Raw genomic sequence first — 27,724 nt, forward strand, 5'->3', positions numbered from 1 at the left:
ATCACCCGCTGACTTTTCCCTCGGAAAAACATCGATATAACCTTGTATTTCCATTAAAGATTCATCAGCACTAAGCTCAATACGCGCCCTTACCTTTATTATTTTCAGGAGTCGAGAAATACAAAATACAATCGGCCGGGGCGTGTTTCTTGATCGATTATTCGAACATTATTATACCACCAGGCTATTCATTCAATCGTATAATGAATTATTTTGGAATAGACTGCTCATGTCTATTAGGAGTTGAAGTATTTTAGATCACTTTAGTGCGATTTTTTAAGGTTTACAGGTAAAAAATTCCACCACAAATATCTCAAATACAAGTAAAGTTGAAAATTTCTTAACAACAATATTTGAAAGTAGAGGGTAAAATATATAAAACCAACCATCACCTTGATTCTTACAACTCTGCTATTGGGAGACAAACGGCAATGTTTGCCTTGTGGTTGGTCAGTGCCATTTCATCCTGCCTACGGAGTATAAAGGACCAGATGACAAATTTTTGAAAAACCGCAAAAAAATACATTTCTACAGTGATTAATTATTAATGCATGTAACAATGTATTCGTTACTATTCAAAATTCAGATACTAATTATATTGTAAGAAAGTTCCAAGTGGTCTCAATATCTCAATTTTCTTACTAGGTTGTTTAACGACTTCATCACATCTCCACACCGAGTTCTCAACCCAAAAAACGCCGAAGAATTCTCGTAAATATTTTTTATCTTAGGGGAAGACGAAATCTCCCTTGGCAAGAATGTGAATCTTCAGCTTTCCGTGCAAAATGTCTTCATTAAAGCAGAAAAATAACGACTAACCCGCTTTAGAATAAGTAGAATCGAGTAGAGAAAATTAACTTGGAAAAGTAGAACTAAATTACATTCAACGTTTGAAAAATTTAAATTATAGGTTCGTGAATAGGATCTTTTTGTTTGTTACAAATTGTACTGTATTTTACTGAATTCTTGGACCAAGTCAATGATGATTAGTTGCTCATTAGTAGAGTCCTTACAATTTGTTTAAATTAAAGTTTGTATTATTATATAATAGTTATACATTCATTATATACATAGATTTAGTATTAGTCGATCTTTCTGTTTATTAAAATTGAAAAAAACTAGCTGTAAGTGGAATTCTGTCTTAAGGCAATTAGGGCATCGTGCCTTAAGGCAAATTGCTGGAACTTCCCGTACCAAAAATTATTATTTTTTTAAAAACGATTAACATTTTTGAAAAAAATTTACTTCGAAAAAATTAGATTTTTGAGAAACTAGGAATATGACAAAAAATCACTTTTTTTTTGAAAAAAAAATTTTTATTTGAAAAAAAAATTTTTTTTTTAAAGAAAATTTTTTTTTTGAAAACAAACTATTTTTTTTTGAAAAGAAAAATGTTTTCTTCATTTTGACATATTTTGGAAATTCTGAACTTTTTTTCAAAGCAATCGTACTGCTTGAACTGCATAGAGACGAATTGTCACAGCGCATGTGCCGCGCCGCCGTCTAACGCATAAACATTGGTACGGAACCCATAGAAATGTAAAAAAAAAATATACTTATTGTTAAAATTTCTATACAATATCTGATAATTTGATGTGCATATGTCTAATCATCATTTTTAACCGCCGAATGGCATTTTTTTTTACTTTTTTCATTAGATCTCCGAAACCGCTAGACCTGCCTTCATGAAAATTTGATCAACTCTTCATCTTGCCAATACAAGTAAAATGTTTTTTGAATTATTCAAATCGGACGCTCCGTTCTCTTAAAAACTGAGTTACCGTTTTCGGCACTTTTTGCCCCGTATCTTCGGAAGACCTAACTTCGCCAAAAACTAATCAGCACGTCTCCTTATCAGTACAAATCGAATGTTTTTTGAATTATTCAAATCGGTTGATCCGTGTTCCCGAAATCGTCGACGAAAATTTGTATCCGCACATACATACACACACATACATACATACATACACACACACACACACATACATCCATTTTTTCTAAGGTATGCCAAAATGTTCAGAAACCTCTGAAACGTAAAGATATATAAAAATTTTCATTTTCGATTTTTTTGCGATTACTATAACTTACCCTACGGGAAGTTAAAAATCAGTGGATTCTTTCCTTAAGTAGATGATAATCCTTTTGCTCGTCAGAGTCCAAGATGATTCGTTTGCTTGTCAGTAGAGTCCTAGGTGATCAGTTTGCTTGTCAGTAGAGCCCTTTTATGCGTTGCAAATTTGCACTAAATTTATTATCAAATTCGTCAAGATTAGTTTGTTGGTCACTAGAGTCTTACAAATTGAAATATTTTATTGAAGCTTTCCTCCAAGTCGATGCTGGTCAGTTTGCTAGTTAGTAGAGGTCTCACAACTAGTCCTAATTAAAGTTTCTATTTATTAGTATATATGAGTTATGCTTTAATTATTTTAAGATTTTCTGTAATAGTAACATGACTTAAACATTGAAAACGTATAAGTATAAAAATAAACTATTACCATCATAACCATCATAAGAATAAATTTCTCTATCTATCTCTCACTTGTCAATTTTAATAATTGTAGTGATTATATAATATGCTGTTAAATTAGTTATCAATCCAGTTCCAAAAGTAAATATATCCTAATTTTGTTCACAAACATTTCCCCTACAATTGTGATACGATCCATACGGTATGTGCCTCGTCGCGGTGCCAATGCTACTGTTTTAGAACTGAAAAAGTATCGATTGAAATAAAGTTAGGAAACGAAAACTAAATGATACAAAATCTGTCAGTTCTTCCGGTCAGAGGTCAAATGACAACCGGTATCTGAAGACAAGCGACAATCTCACAATATGGTTTGTTTCAGGAAATCAAGGAGCGAATGCACCTACATACATCTGTCAACAAAATTACATATACAAAATACACATCCATAAATAATTAAAAAAAAAACTTGGGGTAAGTGGCATTTAGTGTTGAGATTAGTTGCAAAAACTTATCAATTTGTGTAAATAATCGAGTTAATAATGAATGATATTAAGCTATTTGGAGCAAATTTTCAGCTACTTCGAAAATAATGGACCAAAATAGACCTACGTTATGGCAACGCTTTGTTACAGTTCATTTCATATAAAATGGTACGAAAAACTGTGCGATGATGCGTTTTGCACTTAAAATCTAACTTCTCGCATGTGTTATTATGGCACATCAAAAAGGTGCACTTATGCTAAGATTCATTTTTGACGTTTGTAAATTTTCTAGGTTAGGTTTTATAACTGAAACGCTTGACTGCATAGCAAATACATAGCATTTTGACAGTTTTTCCTACGAATTTATATGAAGAAAAGGAGCGTAATAACAACTCTATGTTACGGTCTATTTTATCCTAGAATCGGCGCCTAAATATAAAAGATACAGTTGATTAAATATAAAAGATACAAAAATCAGCATTCACGTAATCATTCATGCCTACGAACAACGAACATCTAAGATAAGTCTTAATTATTTCAAACATTATGAACGTCAAACAAAAGATATTATTATTGTTTTATTTTTGTGTGTTTGTAAAAGTATATTTAACAAAATTATAACAGGTTGAACTAATGTAAGGAAATAAATTTACAAAATCCTGTTCAATGCATTCAACAATAGACTTCTATGAAGTCCATAATTCGTTTATTTCTAATCGAATATGTTCTTTATTGATCTAAATCTGCTGACTTGCCGATAAAAATATTCGTAGGTTTTGCGTGCATTCAGTATAAGTTTGTTAAAAATATCAACTGAATCGGAATAAACTCCAAAAGCACTCGCTCATCGGATGTACTCTTATTGTTACAAATTCACGTTGCACGTTTCGTTTCTTCTTTTTTAGATTTGCAGTGTTAAAATGATTGAAGAGGCGTAGAGATAATATATATTCTTGTGATTTTTTTTAGACAAAGTTAACAGAAAATTTTTGTAAAATCTTTTTTCTAGTATTGAATTTTACTATCCCTTTCTCTTTCCTATTTTGTGTTAGTTAAGATAGATTTTTTTATCTGTTTAATCTTCACCCGAAGAGGACAAGAAATACATGCCACAATAGTACCTACAAAATTTGTCACAACACTAATCAACGCACATTTTTGGAAACAAGTCATTATTATGACTGAGCTAAAATATCTACGCAAAACTAATTGCTGATAATTAACTACTAGTATTTAACTTACACCAAATAATCTGTATAAAATCTATCTGTATAAAAGAAACTGTTATTATTGACAAAAATCGAACATGAAAACTTACTTTTGACGTTCAAAAGCAATGATAATGTAGAACGCTGACTCAATGCAATAATGGAAACTTGTTTGAACAACCATTCTTCATCTTTCTCCCTTTGAACCCTATATAAAAATCAGTATAGTTTAGCTGTTATGACGACTGTCACTACCGTATCCTGGCACAACCGTACCCATTCTTGCTTACTATCTTTTTATATATGTGCTATCCAATTATCTTTATAACTGACTTCTTATTTTTTCTAACCTTGCTTCTTCTAAATAAAGAAATTCATATTCTACTTAATTTCAATCAAACAAATAAAATGACAATTCTATGTCAGTACCAGAGACTCAAACCGAGTATTCCTGGCGTGTGATTTGGATATGCTACTGACTGAGCTATTCCCGCCACTATCTATTTCTAAATCTAGTATTAATATTAACAAAGTACAAAATTGTAAGTGCCTTTCCACGTAAATTGTACTAAAGTACAATTGCTCATGGCGTTTCAAGTAGTTTATTTTCTTTCCCAGTTACATCAATAGAGTAGAGGTTCTTGGTGCCGCCGCCACTGTCGATTTTCTCCCACTTTCCTCTGTTTTCCCTCCGTGCCGTCTACGGTGCATTTTCCATTGGCTGGCTCCTCTAATAACGCACTAACGACCAATATCTCCTTTCCTCTTATTTCTTATTTTCCATTTTCCGCGACATGAAAGAAAAGCCAAAGTCCTTCCCCTTGCCTATTGCCCGTCGGCTTGTTATTTTATAAACGATTTTTATAACTCAAACCGCGGAGTTCGGTATAAGAACCAGTGGTTCTTAAAGAGTTTTTTAAAGCCGCAGCTATTTTAACAAAAAAATCTTCAAGAACATTATAAAAATTAATATCACCTGAATATTTTTATATCGGTATATTTTTTAGCATCTTTATGATGTGCATTTATTATACATACGTGAATTTAGGTTTTATGTGCACAATGCGTGATCACACAACAAATACATAGATTTTGGACAGTTTTCATATGAACTTTATTTTTATTTTATATGAAGAAAATTAAGTAACATAGCATAGCCATAACAAAGCTATGTATAAGTTGAAAATTGGAATCAAATTTAAATTTAAACATTAACAGATCTATAAACGCAATATAAGTAAACTTAAACTAGTTGTAAGTGGTATTTTTCCTTAAAGCAAGTTGCATAAACTTTCCCGACATGTGTAAAGTAAATAATCATCTTAATCAATATTCAGATTTATACAAACTAATAATGTGTGTAATAATATAAATTATATTGTATTGTTACAGCTCGTATGCCTCAAACGCGTGGCTCATTAACCTGAACTGCTATGAATTTTCATAATTGAACCATTTTTCGTCGGCCTCTAATATTTACTTTAACTCTATCGTCATGTTAAAACAGCCAAGTAACATTTTTTCAATGATTAATTAGCCCTGATCAACACTAGACTTTATTTGAATTCATCTAATGGTTAAGGTAAAAAATCAACTCACACACATACATACACACACATCTTTAATTTCGCTGCCAAACTATTCAGAACGACTTAAAACGTTAAAAAAACAAAATAAGCAAGCTGGATTTTTTTGCAAAAACAAACTTCTTCGGGAAGTTAATCAATATTTTTTAAATTATTAAATAAGAACAACTACGCCATCAAACTCTATAAGAAATCTTGCTACTAAAATAATTTCACATAAAGATTACAGCCGTTTAGAATTATGTTTTTATTTTAGATAACACGTATTTATAAAAAAAACCTCCAGCAAGTAGTATTTTTACACATATCCAATATTCTTTACTAACTAATCAATTATTATTATTATTATTATTACCCCCAGGTTGAGAACCGCTGATGGACAGTCCACAATGCAGACGCGCACACACAAATGAAAATGCGAAAATTCCAATTATAATATCACGTTGTGTGCGTGAGATGGAAAAACTGCAAAAATTCATTTCGTTTATCCGGATAAAAAATACAAAAAACAGAAGAGCGATGTAATGAATTGAAAAGAAACACTTCAAAGAGATTTACAAAGGGAAATTGTTAGTATTGATCAGTGCAATGTGTAATATTTATTTTAAATACTCTGTTTCAATTTGTATTAATGCCAAGTGGATTACACAGAATTCTATGGAGCGTATTTTGTAAATGAAAATGCCATTTAAAATAAATCTTGATACAAATATTATATCATCAGCTAAACGAAAAACGAAAATGTTGCTTAGTCAGCATTCAATTATATAAAGATATATATTTAAATAGATTCTAATATTATAAAAGATACATACATATATACATACATATATATATATATATATATATATATATATATATGTATATATTGCAAGTTCATATTAAATATTAGCATTAGTAAGTGATAATGTAGAACAAATCATACCATACGCAGTAAAATTTCTTTTGTTACATAATGTTAGGTACCAAAATTAACTCCCCTAATTCGCAATTATATCATATTTCAGCACATTATAAAGGAAAATATTTCAAATAATTATTGTATAACCATATTGTACATCTCATGGTGTGATATTTGCGGTATCTGTTCGTTTACTCCGAATGTAACTCAATACTCTAACTAGGGATGATTTTGTTTAAGGGGCGCTTCGATTTTTGTTAACAGATATAAACGGTTGAAACCCCAAATACTGTTTATTAATATTTAGATGTAAAAATATTACTATGATGCATCTTCATTTGCTAGCAAAAGCTTTCATTAGTACAATTTGATATTGATATTTGTAAAAAAATATTCAATTTTTAGATATTACAAGTCAACGATTATGACTGTAATATATACATACATATATATATATATATATATATATATATAATATATATATAATTTTTGTATTATCTTTTCTCGTAGTCACTAATTTGGTTGGGCAAGCATATTGAGTGATATAGAAGAGTTATACCTTAACGTGGATGCTATAGCATTCATCCTATATATCGATTAGGATATGAAAATCTGACTACCCTTATAAACGGTGTTGAATCAAATTTTGAATATCACAACAGATTTAAAAATAAAATGAGTATATTAACATTTCGTAGGGTAAGCTATTGTAATTGTCCAAAAATAGAAATAGAATTTTTTTGTATTTCTTCACGTTTTGAAGATTTCTGAACATTTTGGCATACTTAAGAAAAAATTAATGTGTGTGTGAGTGTGCATGTATGAATGGATACAATTTTTCGTCCACGTTTTCGGGTGCACAGATAAGCCGATTTGAATGCCACAAACAACATTCAATTCCAATTGATAGAAAGATGTTCTGTTTAGTTTTTGGCAAAGGCAGGTTCAGTCAGTTCCTAGAAACGGGGAAAAGAGTGCAGAAAATAGAAATCGAGTTTTTGAGAGAACGGAGAATCCTATTTAAATGATTCAAAAAACATTCAATTCGTAAAGATAGGGAGAAGTGTCGATTAGGTTTTGGCAAAGGCAGGTCTAGCAGTTTCGGAGATACATGGCTAAATGTGCAAAAAATGACATTTGGGAGAAATAAGCATCCAATTTGAATTATTCAAAAAACATTCGGCTTGTGTTGACAAAACGATTGCTTTTGGAAAAGCAAGTTTTTTTTTTAAATTTTTTTTAAATAAATAATTTTAAATTAGCAATTCAGTTTATATAATTCTTATAAATATTGTACAATGTCCATCTTAAATTTTATTAATTTAGTTTTGTTTATTTATTTTTCTGTAAACATATATAAGTTACAGTATTTATTTTAACTATTTAAAAGCATTTAATATTCCTCGAATATTTCATTACGGTACGGAAAGTTCCAGCAATTTGCCTTAAAGCTAAGGTAACCATATGTCCCAATTTGGCTCGTTTTTTAAAATTATTTTTTGTACCGTATTTAGATTTTATGTCCCGGATTGTCCCAGTTTTTCGAAAATTAACAAATGTATTAACAAAAATTATGAAAACAAAAGAGCAAGTGCTAAATTTATTTAAATTATTTATGAATAAAATTGAATAGAATATTATACAAGACTCAAAAGCAAAAAAGATACAATATATTATATATAAAAAAGTATTGCATATAATCGAATAATAAAGTTCTTACTAAAAGTCCGCAATTCTTATAAAAAATTATATATTAAAAACTTATATACCCTCGTCTCTGATTAGCTCAATTAAAAATTGCTTGCTTAAAGCACGATGCCATATACCACTAGTCTTTGTATTTTGCTGAAACTTTTACTGTCCGCGAACGTGTTAAGAAAGATAAAAATAAAATTCTTCTACATATTACAATTATATCGACCATATAATTTTATTATATTTTCAATTGTCCTCATATAAGCCATTATACCATTTCCCGATCCTGGCCATCAGTCGCTTATTACTGCGCGAGCTTTCTTGCTAAAGCTCATTTACAGCATTCAACATCGAAGCAAACGCAAACGAAAACGCAGACTCGTGTATATATGGGAGCTTTCGGAACTGAGTGGCGTATAATTCCTTCAAAATAGCGAGTTGTACGACTTCCGGGGGCGGCGAGAGGGAACCGCGGGGTTAATCCAGTGGCGGGGTTAATTCCCTGGGGTGATTTAAAATCGGCCGGGGGAGGGTTGAAAGTGGCGGCCATTTTGCGCTACATGGCTTGGTTAACGTGAGCTTTTCGACTTGCACGCATTCACATGCAAGTTTATGTAGACGGACTTGTGTTGTACATGTGCACGCACAATAACATGGCATGAATATTTACACATGTAAATACATATATATATATATATATATATATATATATATGTACATATAAATATATATATATATATATATATATATATATCTATTATATATATATATATATATCTATTTATATATATATATATATATATATATATATTTATATATATATACTAGCTGACCCGACAAACGTTTTGCTAAGTGAGGTTTGTTTGGTTTGATTGATTTATCGAAGAACCAATGATTTGTTGGACACTTTATTTGTAATATTAATTACGTGTTTATTTTTAATATAACTACAAATTGTATTTGTATTTACAATATTCTCAAAAGTTTAGTTTAATCAATACAGATTTTATTTTATGATGATTGATTGTTTTTTTTTTTTTTTTTGTTTTTATGTAATAAATCGAATGCTTTGATTTTGGCGTGTACAGAAGTGTTTCTAAACCATTTTCTAGGGAATAAAAAAAATTAATACTTGATTTTGAATGTATAAGGATGTGTCTAAGTTTGAGTCTTATAGACAATGATGTAATATAAAACCAATGGAACCCCAAATTCTACTTGTTCAATATTATATGATTTATAATAACAATATTCGTTTGTCCATATTTTATTAATATAATAAAAGTGGAAGTTTTATATATTATCTTAAATTATTAAAATATTAAATTATTAAATAGTTGTCTGCTATAACTGAAAATAAGTTATTCGACAAAATGTCGAATTGATTTTGATCGATTCTAAATTTAAGTTCCTAATTTAAATATAATAAATAAAAAAATAAATAAAATCTAGAAAATGTTTTATAAATACCAATGAGTATAAAATTATACAAATGAGTTTTATCAGAGCACCGAGTTTGAGTTTGATATTATTCGCAAATAAAAAGTGTTATAACGCCAAAAAGTGCGTTTTCATAATAACATTTCAAAAAAGATGAGATTTTGAGTTCCTAATAATACTTGCGGCCCGTTAAATAACGTCTTTCTGTATAAATGAAACTACAAACAAAACTACTATACTTTACTACTATAATTAAATTATATTTATCTAAAACAACCTATTAAATGTAATTAAACATCATATGTCAAAAATATTTGGCATTTGACGTATGAGCCGCCACCCATTATTTCTTTTATAATACGCTTCTACAAAAAAATTTAAATTAAAAATTTAAAGTTTCTACGCGGTTTTGAAGTAATTTCTCAACCTTTGCACTCTCTGGATTAGGACGAATATTTCAACACTAATTGTAAGACTGGCCAAATCCGTTTAGCCATTTTAGACTTTTAGCATACTTAACATAATACCGAGCTCCATTTTTATATATAAGATATATATATATATATATATATATATATATATATATATATACAGGGTCCGGCACTCGAAGTGTAACCAATTGAAAAAGCCATAAATTCAGTTTGGAAAAATACTTTTACTCGATTCAAAGTACAAAATGTGTAAAAATAATACAACATTTAGAAACAATTCACTTTTGCTCGGTATGACCACTTTTGCTTTGACTATGGCCTTTAGACGGTCCAAAAAAAATTCGCATTGGGCCGAACGTGACTTGCAGGTATTTTGGCCCACTGGCGGACAACGGCTTTTTTTAGCGCCTCGAGACTGATGTACCCCTTAGTTCTGACCTTGTTCTCCAAAATAGCCCAAAGAGAATAATCCATAGGATTCGCGTCTGGTGAATCCGAGAGCCATTGTGCGGACGTTTTGAAGTTCGGGACGTTGTTTTTCAGCCATTCTTGGTTCACTCGAGCTTAAACAGACGGTGCCGAGTCCTGTTGCAACGTCCATGGTCTGCCACCGAAGTGTTTATCTGCCCATGGCTTCAAAGCAACCTTCAGAATACTTTACCAATAATATTGCGCATTTACCTTCGCGTCAGGCTCGATAAAAACGATTGAAGATCGCTTATCTGCGGTTACAGTAGCCCAAACCATTTTCTGTGGCTGGTGCTGCCTCCTGGTGGCCAATTGATGACTCAAATTCTTGTCTAAACTGTCGGTCAAGTAAACCCTATCCTTTTGAGAGTTTACGAATTGCTCAAATATAAAAATTTTCTCGTCGAAAAACACAATGTTCGGAAATTTTCCACGTTCGGCCAAATGCGATTTGTTTTTGGACCTTCTAAAGGCCATAGTCAAAGCAAAAGGTGGTCATATCGAGCAAACGTGAATTGTTTTTAAATGTTGTATCATTTTTACACATTTTGTACTTTGAATCGAGTAAAAGTAAACTGAATTTATGGCTTTTTCAATTGGTTACACTTCGAGTGCCGGACCCTGTAATATTTAATAAAATATATAGTTAAGAGTACTATTCAAAGATGATTCAATTACGCTTGACTGTATTTTTTAGATTATCTTTTCTAAATTAACGTTTATACAACATAGTAAAAAGGCGACTGATTTGAATTTTAAATCTTGTTACTTCCAATACGTTAGACGTAATATCTCGTGATAGGCATGAAAAAACTCTCGTTATTCCTGCACATTGCAAAATTATCACTTAAGCCGAGTTTTTTATTTGCATTTTATTTTATTTTTATGCCTTTTTTACGAGCTTTGATACAATGTTGAGTTTTCTGATTTTGATACCCCATTGTTTTTGTCGGCCGAAAATAATATTGCAATTATGAATACAACTTTATTTTGTTGTTCGGATTTCTAAGAAGTGGCTCAAGTTAATAATAGTAAAAATAATAAATAAAGCAAACGGGTTCAGTTGATCAGTTAATGTTGTAAATTGCTAAGAAAAAGTTTCATATCACGATTTAAAAAAAAAAAACTTTTTCACAAAATCAACTACTTATAATAAATATATATATTGACTCATTTTAATATCACATTTAAAAAATGTGCCTCTGCTAGTTAGATAGTTTTTGTTTTTTTAAAGACTACTTGTTAGATCATGATAAATAATATTCAAGTTGTTCTAATATTTCAATGATATATATATATACTGTGTATTTTATATGCTATCAATGATCTTATATACTTCATTGTGCATCGTTGCTACAATTTAGTAAATAATTTAATAGTTCTGGTAGGTTCTGTTGCCAGAAATATTACACGTGATGAGAAATAGATGAAATCTATACAAAACCTAACAACTTTCACAAAAATCGATTCATCTTTGTTTTTATATTCGCTCACATATTTTTAGATATAATAACAAAGGTAATTACACAAAAGTGCATAATTTACGATAATAAATTCGAGTAAACGTACTATAAGTTCCAAAGTAAGAGTTAGCTCAATTCTAATTTTTTATTTGATATGGTTTTAAAGATTTTTCGCACCACCATAATTAATAATTAATAGTGAACAGATGAATAAATATATAAATATAGATTTAATTATAACTTTGTGCCAAAATTATGATCATGTTAATGTCCCACAATCACGAAAGCATTTACGTGCATTTCTCCATATCTTCCTCGAACAAAAGCCGAGAAAACATTTCAGAATTGTTCAGAATACGGTTATTAAAATAATAACACTTCGTTATGGCGCTATCACGTGCGTAATGATATAATTATTATTATTCCTTCAGTATTTTAATTGTCATATTCTCATTGCGGCTCTCGGAAAATCAACATTAATTTCATTTACTCGGTAAATACAATAATAGAGATTGTTATTGTTGTCTGCATACTGCCAGATACGAAAACATAAGGGCGACTCGCTCAGTGAATTTGTAAAACGTTACGGAATACGAATAACGACCTTATCCGGTCCTCTCTAAAATGCCATTTGCGAATAACGAAGCCAATTTTCCTATTTGTTCAAGAATTTTATTTTTGTACGCACCAGGTTTGTACGGAAGACGTCCGTAATTGAATATTTTTCAAATAGAAGTTATATTATTAATGTTGATGTTTCCATTAGTTTATTACTTATACCGTTATGGGAGATTGGGTACGGCTGTGCCAGGGTAAACTATACTGATTCTGAGATAAGGTCCCAAGGAGAAAAGATGAAGTATGCTTGTTCGAACAAGTTTCCATTATTGCATTGAGCCAGCCAGCGCACTATATTACCATGATCAGTAAACCGCATTGCTTATAAAGGTCCAAAGTAAATTTTTCTGTTCAATTTCTTTTAATAATTGTTACTTTTTGGGTATGGTTATGCCAGGGTAAACTATACTGATTTTGAGATAGGGCTTTATTATTCCTTATTTCCAAGGAGGAAAATGAAGTACGTTTGTTCGAACAAGTTTCCATTATTGCATTGAGCCAGCCAGCGCACTATATTACCATGATCATTAAACCGCATTGCTTATAAAGGGTCCGAAGTAATTTTTTCTGTACAATTTCTTTTAATAATAACTGTTACTTGTATACTAGTAAGGTGACCATACGTCCTAGTTTAATCGAGACAATCCCGGATTTCACCTTGTGTCCCGGGTTTTTCTTGAAGCAATATTTGTCCCGGAATTAGTTTTTTTGTCCCGGATTGTCCCGGGGTTTCGAAAATTAATTGGTGAACACACAAAAATTATTAAAACAAACAAACAAGTGCTAATTATTTCGAACTGATGAAAAAAAATTTTATATAAGCAAAAAAAAACAGATCGAAAAACATAAGATATTATATAATATATATTGAAAAGTATTACATGTAATCTAATAACGAAGTTCTTGCTAAAAGTCCGCGATTTTGATTAAAAAACTTGATTCAAATAAAAAAAACTGTTTTTAATTGTATCCTCAAATAGCTTTTGTAATCTTAAAGACACACCCCCCCCCCCCCGTCACGGATTACCGTAATTAAAATTTTCGTCCCGGATTTGATTTAAAAAATATGGTCACCTTAATACCAGTAACATAAGAATAGTTTGTTAAAATATTTATAAATCGGTCTTGTACCTTACGTACTACCATTTTGAGGCGTGGATTTGGCATACTGTACAATAGAGTGACTGCCTCCGAATTCCCGCAGGTTTTTATATACATACTATAAAACAATGTAAAAAATTCAGCTGTTTATTTCAATTGAAATTCGAAAACATTCGCAAACACACGCTCCCAATTTCACTACCGTTAACAAATATACTTCACACACGAAACTTCTTTTTCATGTTAGTAGTAAACGTCGTGTTTAAATTATGTCGGTTCCAGATATATAAGATTTTTTTTTGAATAAGTGTCAATTTACATTTGTAGTTTTAAATGGTACTTTCATGAAAAAAATTCTTTCATTTGGCAAGTAGAATTAATTATAGAGTAGGTGATGTAGCAACAAATATTCGAGATAGATCACGCTCTGTTGACAATATAATATATTGATATAGTAATGAACCATTTTTAGCTGAAAATATTGATCAAAAAATGTCTTAGAAACAAATTATTCAATTAAATTTTAAATTAAATTTTCTAAATAAAAAAAAAATAATATTCAAATCCTGCAGGATCTTTGATTACACTGAACTTATTATTGTAATATTCTTTTTGGAGATATGTTTAAAAAAAGTGTAGTATCACCAGCGTTTTACTTGGTTTTTGTAATTTTTTTTTGGAAAATTAATTGTTTTAAATTAATCTATTCATTTAAACTGTTTTTAATTTGTGAACACACATGAATATTTATATAAATGTAAATATAAATATATATTTGATTTGCAAAATGTCATATGCCATTGTTCCAATAAGAAACAAACCCGATGTTGATATTGTTTACAAACTAATAAATTAATGAAATAAACAAACACCCAAATTATATATATATATATATATATATATATATATATATGTTAAGGTGGTCCTTAATATGGACATTTTCGAATTTCCTTGCTCCCAAAAGCTCAAATGGTTTCAAATTTATAAACAATTCTCTGAAAGTGTCAGCTCTTAATATTAACTTTTAGATAGTGCGCAATTCAATCAAACTTCGTATTGGAAATAGCATGAAATAAAATTTGAAAATTGAAAAAAAATTTTTTAGGTATAACTTACCGACAAATGAATTAAAAGCGAAAATTTGTGTCATTTTTTATAGAAAATTCGACGCTCTGCAAAATTTTTGAAATTTTTTTCATGTTATTTTCATATAAAACTTTGATTGAATTGCACTCTATTTAAAAGACAATATTAAGAGCTAAAACTTTCAGATAATTGTTTATCAATTTGGAACCATTTAAGCCCTTGAGAGCAAGAAAATTCAAAAATGTCCATATTAAGAACCACCCTAATATATATATATATATATATATATATATATATATATGTGTTTGTATTTTTGTGTGTGTATCTGACCTTTACATTTTTGATCCATAAAATCTTTTATTCTATTTATCATCCCATTAGCGATATCATTCCTTTGTTATGCTTTACGTACAGTTGCAGAATATGAATTTCAGAATTTTTATTCAAATTAAAAAATTAACATGCACATTATTTCATTAGAGCTAACGAATTCATTTCAACTGCGTAAGCAAGGATAAATGAATATTCATAGAGACGATTCAGTTCCTTATTCGTCCTTTTTCATATTTTCAACGGCACCTAACTCGTTTTAATACTCGCTCATTAAAGTAAAAAATATTCCAACTTTATATAAATGCACACACATATTAAAATATATATACACATAGATAAGGATATAAATATATGAATATAAGGGTGTGTTGTAGTGGTGTCTGTGAAGTATGAAAATCCTTTCCTTCTTTTTAATTCTAATTACGATTTATGCAAATGCCCCGTGTACAAGTGCGACATTCAAATTACGGTGAATGTATTTATTTAATAATCTTGTTTTTCGTACATATTTTTCATTGACTCACCAGACAGACATGGATTCTGCGACGATGAAAACGACGTTTTCAGTTGTGAAAATCCTGCAAGAAAGATTATTATTAGTATCATCTGAATGCTTATGGCAAATGAAATATTTGTAAATGTAAATAATAAATGCATTATATTGCAATCATTCACTTTCATCAAATTCATTTGTTCATGAAAATTAATTTTTTTCACTAAGGTCCAGGATATGTGTGTCTTTATTTTTTACCTGAATTTATAAAAAATCCATTATTTTTGAAAAAAATCCAAAAATTTTATGTTTTTTTCTAGGTACAACAAGATTGGGTAGTGGTGGAGGAGTTAATTTTAATATTACCACATATTTCCTAGCCAAGGGGAAGGAAAGGGTCTAAATCTTTAAAAATCGATCACGTGATTAATAGAATATAGAATAAGCCCCTAACAATGAGCAAAATTATTTCTGGAAATGAAATTATTTCTTGGAACTTCCGAATACATAATGTATAAATTTATTTAAAAGTTTATAATTGATTTTTAAATTATTTTTTCATAACATTTAGTTTAATTAGTAATACTATCTACACTAATAAGGTGATTTTACTAGGTTTGAAATTTTTCGAATAATTCTGAATAATCAATGTTGAATTCCAATGAACATATTAAGTGCTCTGGCTGTCTAAATATATAACGAGCAATTTTCCATTTTAATAATTTAACAATTTTTAATAGTTATAGCACTTATTATTATATTACAATAATTTTTACACCTATCCTAAAATGTGTAACAAGTCATGAACAAGTCAAATTTTAAGAACAAAAATAGGCTTAAAAAATGTAAAATAATCTGATTAATGACAGTGACTTTCAGATTGACTGCAATCAATGTAAAATAATTTTCCTTTTCAATATAACGCTGCTAGAATTGTGGCAGTTGGGGTTATCTTCGAGGCGTTTTTGTACTTTCGTGAATGAGTTCCTTATATTTCGTAACATTTAATGCATTCAAAATTTCTTTTAATAATTTATTTTGCATTTTTGAACTTTGAGGGCAATAAAATTTGTAAGCGGATTATTTTAGTTGTACTCGTATGTCTAAATTGGTGATGGCGTTAGCAATAAAATAATTATTACGTAATTCATGTAAAACTAAATTAAGAATATGCCAAACAGGAAACTATTTAACAACGCAATTGCTATCAATGATTTTATAGTGATAATTTTGTATTAATCATTTACACGATATTATTTAAAACAATCAGAACTGATTGCTTGATGTGTCACTAAATTGTAATCATTTATTTGTTAAATAATTCTTTCCATTAACGTAAAACAAAACCAAATAAATTTTATAAACACACTTGATCAGATCGCTAATCGAAAACATACAACAATATTTCTCAAACAATATATCAATAAAATATTTTTATCATTTACCAATCCGAACTTTTTCAAAAACAGTGCACATTTATCGCTTTATTATTTATGTTTGTCCCGTATTTCATAAACATGTCTGCATTAGATTAATTCAAATGAGTCGTCGCATTGTATAATTAATGTCTAATTTCATTCAAGCATTTTTTATCAACACTTAATATTTTTACAGGTGCATTGGAAATATTTCCGATAATAAGATTGTTCAAATAAAGCCCAGCCGGTCTATTGTTTGAACTAATTATTTGTGTAAACATAGATGATAGAGCCAATGATGTTTTGAAAATATAATGATTACGAATACTATCTATATGTGATTTTTATCATAGTATCAAAATTATTTTGAAGTTTATTTTGGTTATCAATTGAATATGCATATACCTACTTTATATTATAAATCATGCATTTAAATTATTTTTTACCACATTCAAACCCATGAATAGGCGACATTACCCAACCATTTGGCGTAAGAAGATTGAAACGTCAATGGCCTTTATATTTAGTATTAGATTAGCTTCAATATAACATTATCTTTTCAATTGTTAAACTAAGAAGATCTCACTGGAGCTATTCTCAGATATCGCTCTCAAATATTGTAATTTTAGCTTATAGGAATCCTTATGCATTTCTGATTGCAAAATAAAACAGAGTTAAAAAAAAGGAAAAAAAAAACATAAAATGACGCATCGAGTATTCCAATAAATTATGAATCGAGTTTTTTCAATACATTTCCTCAATCTGTTGAAAATTTCATATAGAACTAACCTTACTATATTTTTATAATTTATATGTATTAAATCTTAATAAAGAAATATTCAAATTACTGAAACAATAATTATTCATCACGTGTATTTGTATTTGCGGAAAAAATGTTTTTTTTTTAATTTTTTGTTCCAAGTGTTTTGATTTTTTTTAAATTCAGGTAAAAAATAAATACACGTGATATCTCACTATACCCCTCCCCCCACGTGATTAATGGACGCTCCCTTACATTAATTCTCATTTTTGCCCGTAATTTTTATTTGTTATTTGAGGTTCAATATCAACTTTAAATTTTTCCAAATGTAAACCATGATTATTTTTTACATGAGTCCATTTTCCATTTGGTTTTATAAAACTAAACAGCATGCAGAGTGGTTAAACAAGGAACCGTCGAGTGGCCCGGCTTCCCGTTTTATCGACCGGCTTCTCGCGACAGGACGGCTCCTGGGAGGCCCAAACCCGCGGCCGCACAGACTCCATACATGCGCCAATTTAACTTACACTTCCCTTTCGCATTTTATAAAATAGAAAGTGATTTTGGAGAAAATACATATACTTAAATGATATCATATTTATTAAATTAGAGCATTTAGTGCAGGTTAATATTAATAATAGAGTTACCGGTTCAAAAACCGGTTCTCATGTTTGTTCCGGTTCCGTTCGAAAAGGAAAGAAACCAAAATCATTACAAATTGTTACAAATATTGTTTATTAAATAATATAATCGTTTAATGAAAATTAGTTATATTATAAATTATAAAATTCACTTATCAAATCATTTTCTGAATGTAGCGATTTTTTTCAAATTTTTTTTTGCCGAAAGCGTTCCGGCCCAAAAATGATTTGCCAGAACAACGTTCTGGTGCGTTCGGGCTCGACACCACTGGTTATTCCTATGACATACAAACATATTAATCAAGTACTTATTTGCTTTGTTCAGAAAATATGTTGGATCTAATTTATTATATATATATATTAATATCCGAATGATTTATTTGAATAGAAGTTACTTAAAAAAGTTACTTTATATTTTAAAAATTATAAATAAAAAACTCTCCGAAAAAACTATAAATAAAAAATAGTTTCGATTTCTTTCCCAATTGGGGAATGTGTTACAAAATGCTGTATAAATTCTGTCCATTTTTTATTATGGTAGCAAATAAATTCACAAATTAATGGTGACCTTCCATTTTGTAAACTTTAGTTAATATCTTATATAATCTGTAAATCACTATAAATAAACATTAAAAATTAATTGCTATTTTAGTATGTTACCAATTAAAAGTTCGTCAATAAATAATAATCAGAACATAATTAGAAAATTCAAGCTTCAAATTAATTTTTCCATGTTAATTGAAATGGTTTTTATAAAATTGTGTTCAATTAACTTTCGTAGGGTAAGTTAGAGTGATTGCAAAAAAAATCGAGAATGAAAATGTTTATATATCTTTGGCATGCCTTAGAAAAAAATGGATTCATGTGCATATGTGTATGCTCATATGCTGATACAAATTTTCGTAGACGATTTCGGAATCTCGGATCAACCGACATGAAAAAATAAAAAAAAATATTCGCTTCGTTTTAATAGGGAGACGTGCTGATTAGTTTTTGGCAAAGGCAGGTTTATCCGTTCAAAAGATACAGAGAAAAAAGCTTCACAAAAATAGTTTCTGAAAGTTCGACATATCCGATAAGAATGATTCAAAAAACATTCGATTCGTATTGAAAGAGTGAATAAATGATTGCACTTTCTTGATGGCAGATCCCGCGGTCTAGTAAAAAATGAGATAACAGTGCATCCGATTAAAGTAGTTCCAAAAGAAAATTACTTTTACTTATGTCGACGGTGTTTGATTATTAAGTTTTCGTTCTTGGAGATGAACATAAATAAAGTTTTTATTAGTAAATTCACTATTCATACAAATATAAGCACTTATTTTAGATTTATTATATATGACAATGAAATATACGATATTTCATATGAATCATTTTACAATATTTTAATAAAAAGGGTTTTCAATCATAAATTTTGACTAGGGTCTGAAAAATTGCAACTGACATTGGTATACAAAAAATTTAGTTAAACAGATAATTTTAATTATTTTAATAAATAAGGTACTTGTAGTATTTATTCAACAAACTTATTGTTAGTACAAGATAAAATTGGTATAAAAATATATTAGATTGGCATGAAATTTCATACAAAAAACAGATTTCTTTTTCCCCATACTAATATATTGGAACACACAACAAAAAATATAAAAATGCATTTAGGATACATTAAATATGAACTGTCTAAAAATTTCATATAATTTTAGCATAGTGTATGGCAAAATAGTGGCTCATACGCATTTCACCTCATCATTTAATCACCCTCCAAAAATCCACGGCCAACTTAGCCTATCCATTTTACTTTATTCCAGTGGTCTTTTGATATCTTCAAATCGTCCTTTAAGAATCGCATCTTTAGGTCTTTGCACACTTTGTACTTCCTATTATCCAGTTGACTACAATGGTGACGTTCAAAAAGCGGAAGGACCTTTTTCTATTGCCGAATAGAACGTTTACCTCAAAAAAGGTATTTTATCCGAATTACTCAATAATTCAATAGGTGTAATGCGAGCCGACACACACGGACTCCCAGTATATATACTATATACAGGATGTGTGGCGAAAAATGAACAAAAATTGTAAAGGAATTTTTTTGTGGTAATTGAGAATACAATTATAAAAAAATCTTTTTTCTATGATTTTAATTTATACCGTGCTTTTTGTGCATCGATGATTTTTATAGAATATATATATATTTATTTTAATTATAATCATAGTGAAATATTAGTCAACTAATAATATTAGTACTATGTTGAAAATGTGCCTTATTCAAATAATATTTAGGCTATTGTAAAAATAATCTCAATAATTGTCGAAAAAATATTTATTTCATTTTTTATGCATGAGAATTCTTTATCTTCAGGAACTATTAAATAAAAACAGAAACATCATTTTTATCCCTTTTTTTATTATTTGAAAATTAAAAAAAAATAATTTGATAACTTTGTAATTTTGAAAAAAAAAATTAATTAAACATAACTAAAAATTAAATTGTAATTAACTAAGAAATTGAAGTTAAAAATATTCATACTCGCCCCATACATGTTAACTATTATGAATATATAGAAAAATTATGAGTTAATTTTCCAAACAAATTTTTCGTTAATTTTTATATATGTTTTATCGTTATTCTTAATTATTTATTTATCGTCAATTCTTTATTGATAAATTGTTGAAATAAAAAAATTAAAAATCATATGTAAAGATTTTAAACAAATATCAATAAATTAACCATCAGATAAAAAAAAATTACTTAATGTAGTCAATTTTTTAAAAATTATTGATTATTTAAAATCCTCATGGAACTACAAGCAAAATAAATCGCATCGACTGTCATAATTTTCTTTCATTAACTGTAACTATTAAAATTCAATTTTATCATATTTCAATCAAACTAATTCAATTTATAAACATGATAATATCATTTAACACTGTAATTCAACACTTCATTTCAATTCAATTCAACTATGCATTCGGATTCACTTTTATTAAATGGGGCCAAACGAACTCTACATCTGGCCTAATAGGCAATTATTATCAAAATTTTATTGAATGTAATAATATATTTTTAAAAAATATATATATTTAATTCTGTCTTGAGTATATTTAATAAAATAAATTATAGAAACATCAAAAATCACAAATATTTTAAGAAGTTTCATTTCAATTATTGATTGAATTTCATATGTGAAAAATTAGATGTTTAGTCTTGTGATTTCGTATGAGATATATATCAGATATATACATATATTCAACTACTTTCATCATACTTTTGCTCCAAGTTTTCTAATATTTTTTGAAAATGAACCTCATTACTTAATTACTTTCAGTATCCTTCAAAAGTTCACTTCAAAATTGTTTATTTAAAAAATAATAATAATTATTATAAATGATTAAAAGTATTGTATAGTAAAAAAACTGGTTGATTTAAAGAGTTCTAAAAATGTGACTGTAATATGTGACTGACTAATCCAAAACATTTTGAGAAACACTGCCTAAAACGGTGTCGAGTGTCATTTACCAATTTATAAAAAGATTATAAGCTCATGTCACAACATTTGTAATTCGACAAAGCATTTTTGGTTACCGGTGGCAATGGACCATTCATACATAGGATTTTTTTACAAAAAGGGGCAGATTTTTTCAATGCAGAAACTGGTTTTTGTCAAGTGATACAAAAAAAAAGATTTCCGATTTCTGATATATTTTGTATTGCTATAATGGGATTAGAAATTGTAAAACGGATTGTGCATTTAGCAGTCAAAAAGATTTAGTAAAATTTAGGTAAAAGTGCATGTACCTAAATAAAAAAAAATGTGAATAATGCGAATATGATTTGAAGAAATATTGCTTGAAACATTTTAATTTGGTAATTTAAACTTTTCGCTGCTGCTGTGTTTTTTGCAGGGATGACACTGCTGTACGAGACAACATGCCGCCCAGGTCAAAAATCTATTTTATGAACCTCTGAATATATTTAATATAGTTCAAAATAGGAATAGTAATTCAATAATTATGCATTGGAAAGTTGTTTTAAAATATATTTTCTATTCTATAAAAAATGGTAGTTTGTACAGTTCAAGCATATCTTAATTTTGATTATGCATCTGAATAACCGTACTTATCAAAATTGGCCGAAATACACTGAACGGATATATCTTAATAATAATAAATGGATATCATTAGATTTGAAAAATTTATTATTAAAGTATATTTCATAATTTTTCTTTTTTTCACAGGTACCTAATGCCCAAAATACTCCTCCTCCCATTGCAAAATCTTTACCAGACAAGCAGCCGCCTTGTAGGTAAACATTTTGACAGTATGTCACTTGTCTGATGGATATCTGTATTTTTCCCCGCACTCGGGTACCCTATATCTTAATAACATAATATACCTCATATCTGACAATTGTTCATTGTGTCAATACACAAACGGTCCTTAATCTTTTTGTCATTCATTCATACCCGAATCACTATTTACACCTATTTAAGTGAGCCCTACCTCTTTTGTACGCCTTACACGTAGTAATTTCGAAACGATTTCGGAGATATGGATTTGAAGTATTGTGTTAACCCTTTCTGATACACAATTGTTGGATAGAAAAGAGTAAGTACTGAGAATTGTATCGTTTTTTTTTCTTTTGATATCACATATGTTCGTTATATTTTTCAAACAAAACCTAGTTAAGATTTTTTTCAATTTGTGGCAAAATTTAATCAAATAGAAATACAAGTTACTTAGCTCCGTATAAGCCAGAGTAACAATTAGGTCACATTCCAAATTTTTTGATATTTTGCCCAATGATGTTTTTTGTGTGACCCAAGATAAACAATATCAATAGTCATAGCCTTTTTAGGCTTTTAAACCTTGAAAAACATTTTCTTATATAGAATTCGACTTGAAAGTCACATAATTTATTAATACGAAAAGATTGGTTTGAACAGTATTTTTTGTTTTTGATTTGAATAAATAGACTTATAATTTCAGATTTTTTGTTCCCCCCCTTTTTTTATACAAAACAAAAATTCGGCCCATACAGGCTCAATGTTAATCAATGTCCTTAAATTCATTCATCCTTGTATGATCATTTTAAATTTTGGGTGATTTAGTCATTTTTCGTTGTAATGTACTTGGATGAAGAGTTCAAAATAGATAGACAATACTAAAATACTTTGTGAAAAATAAAAACCAATAATGGGTACTGCTACCCCAGGGCAGGTCCATGAGCAGAGTTAAACTCTAATTCAATTCAGAAAATAATAGTGTGAGAGATTTTCCATTATTTTACACTGCAGTGTCCGAAATGGGTTATTTTCAATTAGAAACAATTTATCAGATCTATTTTTAAGTGAAAATGGACATAATTACTGCACGAAACCAGATTGTCCAGAGAGGAAGCCAGTATTCGGGATCCTGTCCACAGAAGGCAGTGCGCCATAGAACACCCATAAAATATAGGAATATTATTTGAATGATATCATCACCTCAATAAGTAAAGGAATTTTGAAGAATAAAATGGAAAGCCAAACTATTTTAAGAGATTTTGATATTGTAGAGTAAAAATAAAATAGTGTTTAGCCGCAAAAATTTCATAATATATATTGAAATTAGGCAAACTTCTTAAAAATCTTGCTTTGCATCACACACATTTTATTAAACGCCAATTAATAATACGGCAATAAATATAGATATTTTAATGATTAAAATTTTATTTTTGGCTGAAGAGTTTATTTATATTACACCTAATTTAGATAACGACTAAAACTTTTCCTTCTGAAAAACATTTGATAACAATCTACCTGCACTAATTGTTTTATACATTAATCACCTAATTATTCCGTTAATTAACTTCTATACATACAAAACGGGAAACACGTGTAGGTATCGAACAATTATTTACATAGAATATTTTGGTAGTTTGTGATGAGCTTCCCAGTACCTTAACCTAATCAGCTAAAAATAGATCATCTATTGTAAATATTATCAGCGTACGAGAAAATTTAATAGCAAATATTTAATTAGCACGAACACGAGGTAGTGCTTTGTACACTTGTAGGAAATTTTATGATTAATCGATGACTTAGTATGTAAACTAGTAACAGGGTCGGAATTAGATATCTCTAAAAAAAACTATTTAGTTGCATATGCTTGTTTAAAGTTATTCATCTATAGCGCAAAATAAAAAACACCAATTCTTTGAATAAAAAAGATTTTGAAAGTATTCGGAAAAAATCACACAAGGTAAATCGAACTCAGTTGGCTGATGAGCTTTACATATCAGTTGCCACATTAAAGGCCACTATAGAAACATAAGGCATAATAAATTTTAAGAATAAATAGAATATTTAAAGCAAAATAGATATTGAGACGTCTGCATACAAAAGCAAAGCATCTGAAAGTTGGATAAATTGGCAAAAGATTTTGTGGATTTGCTTCATCAAGCACGAGCTTGAATATTTACCCATAAGTAGACCCTAAATATTTGTGTAAACTTAAAAATGGATAAATTGATTGTTTTAAAAATTGCATTGTGTACCTTCAAATAAAACACACCAATATCTCGATTCATGGATAGCAAAACTTCCCGAATTCATGATAGTCATTTTTAACGTTTAATTTTTTAGATTTATGCTAAATGTTTAAGAGAGAAACATTGTCATGATGGTAATAAAGAATGAATATAGTTGTTATATTAAATTTCCTGCATTTATAATATGAAGTATGGTAGAAAATACTTGTATATCATATCAGTAAAACAGTATACATGGATCACAATGAATTAAAAATGATGAATATTATTATTCCAACAAATTTATACTATGATTTATTGAAGAGGCGTCCATTAATCACGTAAGGCTAAAAACGTGGGAGGTGTTTTACAAAAAATCACAAAATATCAGAAGGGGAGGGGGTCTAGTAAGATATCACGTGTATTTATTTTTGATCTGAATTTAAAAAAAAAATTAAAAAAATTCCCAAATTTTACGATTCTTTCTAGGTATTAAAAATACATGTAATATTAGGTGGCAGAGAGGGTTAAATCTGAATATCACCACATCACCAAGGGTGAGAGGAGTCCAAAAGAAGAAATTTGATTTATACAAATTACTTCAAAATCTCTTAATGAATTTATTAGTTTTAACTATCGAACTATCCTATTGTAAATTGAACAATCTCTTCTCTTGTCATTTTCCAAATAGAAAAACTCATTTTTTATATATTTATTATTAACTGTATGAACTATCCAGAACTTTATTTTGAATTTTTGTGGTTTATTTTCGACGGAATCTACCCCCCGAATAACATTACTTTCCACCGCTCAATTTGACCGACGAGTAGTTAGATCACAACAATTTTTTTTTTCGGAAAATAGAAAAAATAACTAAAATCAAAGAGTGAAGAAAATATCATTAGTATATTCTGGGAATTCTCATATACTTTGATAGTAGTATTTTAACGTTTAAAAATGTCTTAAGTTATATACAAAGTTTGAAACGGTCATTTTGACCGGCGTTGGTAGGCTTAGTGTTAAAGCAGTGGAATATGGCTAATTATGATACTATAAAATACAATAATCTACATGTTCTCAGATAAGCTTCTTCTATTAGATACCTTACAACTCGTTACTGTAAGATAAGAGAGCAAAAATTAAAAAGGATCTATTTTTGAAGTTTTTGGTCTCATAAAACCTTAAGTTTTATTTTGTTTCGTGAAAATCAATTAAATCTAATTAGTATATCCTAGGGTAAACAAGTAGTAAAATATGAGAAAATGCTATCCTGAAATATGCCTTATTCATTTTTTTACCAAAAGTGTTATGAATATACAAACCGGATCATATCGATTCTAATCCGGATAACGGATAGTTGCCAACATCGGATATCGGCTAAAAACTATTACTATATAATAAATAGTCATCTATCCTTCACCAGTGCATGTAGATCTAGCTATACAGAAAGAACCATATACCACCACGAGATATACACCTCTATATATACCATTAACTACCGTATACAAGCATATAGTAGGTATAGTACGTGCACCCTATACCCCCGCTTGGAATTTAATCATCGCCATTCACTTATTTAATTAAAATCCTGTGAATAAATCCGATGTGTTCTGTTCTCTCTTTCGTCGTTTTTCCGCTTTCCATTCCCGTGACGGGTTTTTCCGCGGCGGTAGTCGGTCTGTTTTTCGCGAAATAGGAAAATGAGGTTCTCGAACGACATTAGCTGCAGCCACCCACTTTTGGGCCCATTACCCGCTTATTTGCACAAAGTCGGGAACGAGCAGATGATTACATTCATAATAGACTTTATCGGAGTATATTAGACACTTTAATGAGAATCGTACTGGTGACGACTGCGTAATGGTGAAGGTAAGTTCAACTCTGTGGATATCGAATGGTAATATGCACTCTTTACTTATATATTTTTTTAAAAAAATATTAATATTAACTTCCTGTAAGTATAGTAATCGTCCAAATAACGAAAATGAAAATTTTTGCATATTTTTACCGTTTCTGAACATGGTATTTCTTAGAAAAATGCTATGGACATATGTGTGATTGTCGTGTATTTATATATGAAAACAATTATTCGTCGACGTTTTCGGTCGACCGATTTGAATTTTTCAAAAAACATTCGATTCCCATCCATAGGAATATGTGCTGATTAATTTTTAGCAAAGGCAGGTTCAGCCGTTTTAGGTCAGCCGGAACAAGAAGTGCACAATCGAGCATCCAATTTAAATAATTCAAACTCTAGTAGTGCATGGCATCGTGCACTTTTAACGGTGAAAAATTTAAACGGTGCTTTGTTTTATCAATTTCTGTTCTCTCAAAGCTTGCAGGAAATTTGAAAATTTTGAAAAATAAAAAAAACAATGTAAAAATTCTGAGTTTCCTGAGTTGTATGTCAAAACACAGTTAAAAAACGAGACAGAAACAAAATTAAACTAACTATAAGTATCATTTTAACTTAACCATACAAAGGATATAACATCATACACAAAATGCAATAAGAGAATTTTTCTTTTTATGAATTATTTCCACATACTGTCAATATTCCTTAGATTCGAATAATCAAATTACTTGTGTTATATCTAGTGTTAGAACTTTACCTTTTGAATTTTT

General features: G+C 29.2%; 1 protein-coding gene across 1 annotated transcript in view; it reads right to left on the reverse strand.

The window, feature by feature from the left end:
- The window catches only part of LOC113386143 (visual system homeobox 1-like), a 115,148-nt gene that overhangs the window by 63,681 nt on the left and 23,743 nt on the right, over positions 1–27,724 (reverse strand). Inside the window, exon 2 of the mRNA XM_026623942.1 lies at positions 15,804–15,857. The gene's annotated coding sequence lies outside the window, so the exon portion shown is untranslated. The remainder of the gene's footprint in view (positions 1–15,803; positions 15,858–27,724) is intronic.

Source organism: Ctenocephalides felis, unplaced genomic scaffold (genome assembly GCF_003426905.1).
Source record: "Ctenocephalides felis isolate EL2017-DRISC unplaced genomic scaffold, ASM342690v1 CF-g0.4_SCAFFOLD_03571, whole genome shotgun sequence".
NCBI lineage: Eukaryota > Metazoa > Arthropoda > Insecta > Siphonaptera > Pulicidae > Ctenocephalides > Ctenocephalides felis.